At 43.9% G+C, this 7,991-nt stretch overlaps 1 pseudogene; it reads left to right on the top strand.

The window, feature by feature from the left end:
- Nucleotides 1-5,638: 5,638 nt before the first annotated feature.
- Nucleotides 5,639-7,528, top strand: LOC132437307 (sentrin-specific protease 2 pseudogene; annotated as a pseudogene).
- The last annotated feature ends 463 nt before the right edge of the window (nucleotides 7,529-7,991 follow it).

Here is a 7,991-nt window from a genome sequence, read left to right as displayed (position 1 = left end):
TCTTTCTCCTGGTACAGCTGGTTACTCATGATTGTGAACAACTGCCTTTGATCCTTTTAGGTAGATTGTATAGTTGCTTAAATATTCCCTAGTAGTATCCACTAATTTTTTTGAATTATAAAATTTTTTTTTTCTGTAAGCTCTTTCTTCTTTCTATTTTGGGGAAAATGTATTATTAATTTTTAAAAATTATTTTGTTCCCAGGGGCTTCCATTGTAACTTCTAGTGATGCTGTTTATTAGAAAGAAAACATCATCATGTTATGTTGTAAAAAGAAATAATAACTCTGAACCACAAAAATTACAACAACTATAAAAAATGTTGTGAATTTGTTGAAAACGGTAGTTGAAATGTTATTGGATATTTAGCTTGAGGTTCATGGTACAAAATATTGACTTGATTAAAAAGGAATTAGCTTTGTTGAGTTGGAATGACTTTAGGGAAAAGACAGGAAAATGAGAGGAGAGCTTGAGGTGATTCCCAGTGTTTCTGGGTAGAAGACTTCTTACTGGGTAATAGGTGCCCTACTGTGCTTCTCTACAAGACTCTACAGGTCAAGTCCTGCCTCACAATGGCAACTTGTTTAGCTTAATGGCACTTTCTGTCACCAAACTGACCCAGTGGCAGTGGCCTCAAACACACATCAGTGTTCACAAAATCACTGAATTCAGAGGACTTTGGCTTAAATGGAAAATAATCTACTCTCTTAAAGAATAAAACAGTTTAAAATCAAAATTTTGTTCTATGAGAGACAGCGTGGGATAATATAATTTGGGGATTTGCAGGGTGGAGGTCACATAACCATAGGAGCTGTGTGGTTCCAGGTTGGTTATTTAACCTTTCTGAGATCCTTTTATTCATCAGTAAAACAATTACTATTTCAGAAAGTCACAGTGAAGATTAATGAAACAATAGAACTACAGTGACAAGCCTGGCCTCCGGTAGACAGTAAGTAATAATCAGTAGTGTGCTGCAGCTGGTCCTTATCAGCTCTCAAGGACTGATTGATCAATTATCAGAAATTTTGAGAGTCAGTTGTTAAACACAGTCATTGTTGAAAATTATATATATTTACAGTTAAAAAATTATATTAAAAACAAATGAAATATATATATACTCATAACATCACTTTCTAATCAGTTTATTACATTTTATTATTATCTATGTTCTGAGCCTATTTGCATCTATTGTATCTGTAGGATGAAAACACTGTATGATGGTGTTCCACTGCACTTTTCTTCCCAACTCTGAATTCGGTGACTACATGGTGGTAACTTGAAATCATGGTGGGAATATTTGCACCTCAGATATTGGGAAAATGCTACAAATCAGGGTTTTTTTTTTTTCTCCCCTGAAGAGAGCTGGTTGTTAAATATTTATCACCACTGGTAACAAAAACCATTAGTTTTCTTCCCTTTAACGTATGTAAAGTGTCTGGCAGCATATATGGCACATAGAATGTGCTGGTGAAACACAGGTCTCCAATTTTTCTTTATTTTTTTGGCCACCCCACATGGCATGCGGGGTCTTAGTTGCCCCACCAGGGATCAAACCTGTGTCCCCTGTAGTGGCGGAAGCATAGAGTCTTAACCACTGGACTGCCAGGGAAGTCCCTCCATTGCTCTCAATTGGGGGTCAACTGACTCTTAGAAGTAGAAGGAGCCTTAGATATAATCTCATTCAATTCCCTTGGTAGACCAGAGGCAAAGTGGCCTGCCCAAGGTCATGGCTAATTAAGGACAACCCCAGAGACTCAAAGCCTTGTGTCTGACCTTGATGATTCCCAAGTTCTCTCTCCTTCCTTCCTTCAAAGCCAGAGTAATTAACCCCACCTGCAGGCTCTGTAACTGGGACATTGAGCAGGAGGAACTTAGGAGCTCTAGCTTGACATTTGGAGTTCAGCCTAAGTCCCACTTAGTCCTCATCCAGCTCTGTCCTGTGCTCCCATTTTGGTAACTCACCATGGGCCTTATTCTGGGGTCTCACTTTACTTCCTGGATTCCTGGCAACTCTGCCAAGGGACTTCACTTGCTTCCTCTGCTGGGGTCCCTGTCTTGGGACCTTGAGCTTCTATACTTAGGCCTTTGCCTTGTCCATGCCAGGCAACCTTCCTTTGTAGGGACAGCAAACCTGCCTGGAGCAGATCCTTGCTACTTGCTGTTACCCAGCATAAGTGGATTTCAGGATTGCCTTCACACCTGGATTCACTGCTTCCAGACCTTTCCTTATGTCCTTGGTGTTAACTCTCATCTTCCTTGACAAGACCAAAGACATGGGACCCATGGTCACAATATTGCCACACTCGAGCTGCTAGCTCCCACATTTGGCCTGCTGGGCTGGGCTTCCTCCTCTCAAACCCTATCCCTGTAAGCAAATCTGCCTCTGGGTCATGTACCCTTCTAATCTCTGTTTCTCTGTGGTTGGCTAAGCCAGGGACGATCCTGTCACAAAACATGATAAAAGTAAAACTACAAAGGGAAACTAGCTCTACCAGACATTAAACATACTATAAAGCCTCTATAACTAAAGCAGTATGGTACTGGCTCTTCGGAGAAGTGGGTCGTTCCAGAACTGAGGCAGGGAAAATGCAAGATGAACCCATAACATCTTGTGATCTTATTTAGTGGGGAACGCTACAGTCTTTTTCACTAAGATCAGGCACAGGTACGTTTCTCCCAAACCATCAAAGACCACATGGTCCACCTGCTCTGTAAATTATTCCAGGTCAAATGTCCACAAACTAAGGCCCACAGATCAAATCTGGCCCTCCGCCACCTGTTTTTGTTTTTTTTTGCGGTACGCGGATCTCTCACTGCTGTGGCCTCTCCTGCTGCGGAGCACAGGCTCCGGACGCGCAGGCTCAGCGGCCATGGCTCACGGGTCCAGCCTCTCCGTGGCATGTGGGATCCTCCCGGACCGGGGCACGAACCTGTGTCCCTTGCATCGGCAGGCGGACTCTCAACCACTGGACCACCAGGGAAGACCCGCCACCTGTTTTTATGTATAAAGTTTAATTGGAACACCGTCACTCCCACTTGTTTCCTTATTGTTTATGGCTGCTTTCTGGCAGAGTTGAGTACACACAGCCCTCTGTATCCATGGATAGAGAACGCATGGATACATGCTGGGGTACAACCGTTCTACGCCATTTTATATAAGGGACTTGAGCATCCTTGGATTTTGGTTTCTGTGGGGATCCTGGAATCAATCCCCCATGGATACTAAAGGATAACTGTAGTTGCAACACAGAGACCATATGACATTGCCTAAAATATTTACTATCATTTACTATCAACCCATTATAGAAAAAATGTGCTGACACATGTTCTAGAACATGGAATGGGAAGGAAAACTTCCTCACTTCTTTTATGAAACAAGTTTGACACTGATACATAAGCCAGTTAAAGATAGTATAAGGCAAGAGTACTGAAGACCGGTAACACTCATGAACACTGATGTAAAAATACTAACTAGAATACAGTAAGCAAAATGTTTCCCTGTAACTTCTTTGGCATTGTTTTGAACGGAACTTTAGTAATTTGGTTCAGTGCCATATATGTCTATGTTATCACTGCCGGTGGTGGTTTGGGTTTTTTGAGGTCACTGTGCTTAGTGTTGGGGAACACAGACAAAGTCTAATTGATGCCCTCACTATGCCTGTTGTCCATGGGGGAAATAAACACTGTAAATATTTCACTCAAAAGTGATGTTTATCAGGGTATAAATGGAGGGTGTAGGAGCAATTACCAGGCCAAGGGGTTCAAGGAAGGCAGTTCCGTTGTTGTACATTGCATAGTACACCACTGTGTCCATTTTGCCCATATGGAGCCTGGCACACATCTACAATGAATAGGAACCTTGGACTGTGCACTGCTATGCTCCTTGTGTCCAGCACTGAGCCTGGACTCTCGTTCCCTCCAGGGAAGCTCATTTCATTCTGCACTGTTGCGCTTCTTGGGTCCAGTACCAAGGCTGGCACTCAACCTCTGTGGGCAGGCACGTTGCATCACACCCTGTCAAGCTCCTTGTGCTCAAAGCTCAGCCTGCCCTCAGCTCCTTGGAGGTGGGTGTCTTGTGCACTGTTGTTTTCCATTTGCCCAGCATTGAATCTAAGTGCTCCTTGAGGGTAGGCATCTTGTACACTGGTTCATCCTTTGTGGCAAGCAATGAGCTTAGGATAATTGCTTTCCTTGTACATTGTTCATCATGCCCACTTGTGAGCCTGGCACACAGCTCCTTGAGGGTAGGCATCTTGCATTGTGCACTGTCATGTTCCTTGTGCCTAGCATTGGGCCTGGCACATAGTTGTAACTGGAATGATTCTCAGTTGAGCCATGAAGGGTCAGCAGAGGTTACCCAGGTAAACACAGAACAGAGGATTCTGGGTAAAGGAAGTAGCCTGAAAAAGGCAGGAATGTAAGTGTTGAGATGTGTTTATACACTTTTTATTCCTACTGCCTATTTTTTCCCTTCTGGTTTTTGGCCACCCCCAGCAAATGGGTCATGGAGACACATTTCTGGCAACCTGCCAAGACTTCTGCTTCCTGTTGGGGGCCACGTGTTTGGGGCCTCAGTTCCACTCACAGTAGGATGTGCATCCTGCTAATTTACAGTGAGATAAGTAAGACCCTAGTAACTTTCTTGGAGATGATGTGTTAGGCTCAAGAATAAGCAGAACAAGCAGCAACTTACTTGAACTTACTTTCACATTTTCCTCCTATTCTACCTGGAGAGAGATTTTTGTTATTTCATGGTTTTCTGATGAAAGATGTCTCAGGTGGGAAAATCTTCAGCAACTCTGAGAGTGTCAGAAATTTTCAAAGAGGAGGGAGAACATGCTTTGAAAGCTGAGTTAAAACGCTTCTCTCTTCTGAATGCCTTTCACAGCCTAGGGTCTGGTCTTTTCGATCTGCCTTTTGAAGTTCTGTTATCTTTCAAGGTTAATTCCTCTTGGAGTGTGACCAACTTACTAGAGAAGCTATGTTTCTCAAAAGGAATGTTGAAACCAGAGCATTTCCATGGGAATATGGGTTAGTGTTCCTGTACTTTTTCTCCCTCCTAGCACTCGCCCTGCTTGAAAGAAAGTGCATTCTCCTGCAGGCCTGCGGATGCCACGCTATTGTTTCTCAACCAAATTGACTAGGACAAGCAAAGTGAATATGCTAAAGGGATACCCCCTCCATCCTGCTGATCCTGTTGTGCCTGAGTTTAGGTCCAGGAGTCTGAGATTGTTGTCTCCCATAGGTCGAGGGGCTTACCACCATTTTCTGAGGTTTTGGGTATTAACAAAATATGTCAAAAAATACTTTTTGGAAAACTAGGGTAACCGGTTAGGATACCCTATGAAAACTGAAGCAATGAGGTTGTGCTCCTCTGGCAGTACATGCGTGCAAGTTACCCAAAGCAAGGGCAGAAATCTCAATATCCTTGTACTCCGTGTGATTTGGGGATTCTCTTCTGGGCCTCCAGTGAAGAGTTCCTAGGTCTGAGAATGGCTCCGGCAGTAGTGGATTTGGGGTTAAGGATAATCCCACTCCTTGGTCCCTAGATGGGCAGTGGTCCACACCTCTAATGTGGACGACAGGACATTGAAGGCACCAACTGGCAGACGAGACCCAGGCAGGAGTGACTCACTCTGTTTTCTACAGTGGACGCTGATGAAATACCAGCCAAAAGACCGAGATTAGATTGCTTTATTCACCGGGTGAAAAACAGACTCTACGATGCTGCCAGCTTATTTGGATTCCCATTCCAGTTGACCACAAAGCCTGTGGTAACTTCTGCTTGTAATGGAACATGGAATGTGGTTCCTTCAGGAAAGGTATTTTCGAATTCTTCATCTTCTGAACTGACAGGTTCTGGATCCTGGAACAACATGCTGAAACTGGGTAATAAATCTCCTAATGGAATAAGTGACCATCCAAAGATCAGTGACAGTAACTCGAGATCAGCCATGCAGAGTCCTGCCTTCCTTTGGTTTTACTTTGAGCTCAGAAGCCTGTAATAGAAGACCAGGTGGCCGTCGCCATAGCAAAGGCAATCTGGAGAGTTCCTTAACGTGGAAGTCTCAGGAACAGGTTGTAACAGAGATGATTTCTGAAGAGGGTGGCAAGGGTCTGAGGCGTCCCCATTGTACTGTGGAGGAGGGTGTTCTAAAAGAGGAGAGAGGGCTTCCCTGGTGGCGCAGTGGTTGAGAGTCTGCCTGCCGATGCAGGGGACATGGGTTTGTGCCCTGGTCCGGGAAGATCCCACATGCCGCGGAGCAGCTGGGCCTGTGAGCCGTGGCCGCTGAGCCTGCGCGTCCGGAGCCTGTGCTCCGCAACGGGAGAGGCCACAACAGTGAGAGGCCCGCGTACCGCAGAAAGAAAACAAAAACAAAACAAAAAAAAAGAGGAAAGAGAAATACCGAAGGTTATTAGAGTGACTTAAAGAAGGTGGTCATGGAAACTCTGTTCCTCCTGTAACTTCAACTCATCATAGTTCTCAAAGAAGTCAGATGGACACATTAAAGACCAAAGGCTGGGGGCAAGAGCAAAGTCATGGAGTCAAAACAACTCAGTTTGTTCCAAAACAATATAGAGTTGTTGAAACAAGGGGACCTCTACGGTCAATGAGAAGCGAAAAGAGGTGCTCAAAGGGGAAAACTTCTGATACAGAGAAGACAGTTGGAATCAGACTTGAAAATGAAGGTAGGAGGGGACTCCAGCTGGAACCTGACGTATCTGAAGAAGTGTCAGCCTGACTCCACCTGGGCAGTGGAAACAATGGCTTACTCAGGAGGAAGATGTCAATACTTGAGACAAAAGAAAAAAATTCCTCAAACAAAGAGAGGGATAAAAGGACATATGATCTTCTTGAACTTACAGAGGACATGGAAAAGGAAATCAGTAATGCTCTAGGCCATGGCCCACAGGATGAGATCCTAAATAGTGCTTTCAAATTCCGAATCACTCGAGGAGATATCCAGACCTTGAAGAACTATCACTGGCTCAATGATGAAGTCATTAATTTTTACATGAATCTCCTGGTGTAAAGAAATAAAAAACAAGGGTATCTAGCACTTTATGCATTCAGTACTTTCTTCTATCCAAAATTAAAGTCTGGGGGTTACCAAGCAGTGAAAAGATGGACCAAAGGGGTCAGTCTCTTTGAACAGGAACTTATTCTGGTGCCTATTCATCGGAAGGTACATTGGAGCCTGGTAGTGACAGACCTAAGAAAAATGTGTCTTAAATATCTGGATTCTATGGGACAAAAGGGCCACAGGATCTGTGAGATTCTCCTTCAGTATTTACAGGATGAAAATAAGACCAAAAGAAATATTGACCTGAATGTTTTAGAGTGGACCCACTACCACATGAAGGCACATGAGATTCCTCAGCAGTTGAATGGGAGTGATTGTGGAATGTTTACTTGTAAATATGCAGATTATATCTCTAGGGACAAACCCATCACATTTACTCAGCACCAGATGCCTCTGTTCCGGAAGAAGATGGTGTGGGAAATCCTTCATCAGCAGTTGCTGTGAGAATGCCCTGCTGTGGTCCCTCCAGCTGCTGGTGGTTCTTTCACAGATGGACGTTTCCCTATACCTCATGCATTGTGGGTTAAAAAGTCCCTGCATCACCTCTGTTCTCTCACAGGTACTGAGCTGTCAGAAGTGCATGAAGGCCCCTCTCTGCACCCTAGTCCTGACTTGGTGTGCGGAGGGCTGCTTGCAACCCTGTTTATAGCAACCCTGTTTATAAGGCCGTGCCTGCTCAGAGCCCTGGACTCTCTACCCACACAAGAACAAACGCTAATTAATACTCTTTTTTTAAAGATTTTTTTCCCCTATGAATGTGGGAAACGATTTATTCTACTTTATTCTTCTGTGTGTTTGTTCACGTGTACTCATTCTCTCACTCATTTGCAAACATAATGGTCAGTGGCTGTTTTCTGCTGCTCTTTTAAAGGTAACTCTAAATTACTCATTTGAACTATTTATTTCT

The sequence above is a fragment of the Delphinus delphis genome, chromosome 14 (genome assembly GCF_949987515.2).
Source record: "Delphinus delphis chromosome 14, mDelDel1.2, whole genome shotgun sequence".
Taxonomy (NCBI): Eukaryota; Metazoa; Chordata; class Mammalia; order Artiodactyla; family Delphinidae; genus Delphinus; species Delphinus delphis.
This window is presented reverse-complemented; position numbering and strand designations above follow the sequence as displayed.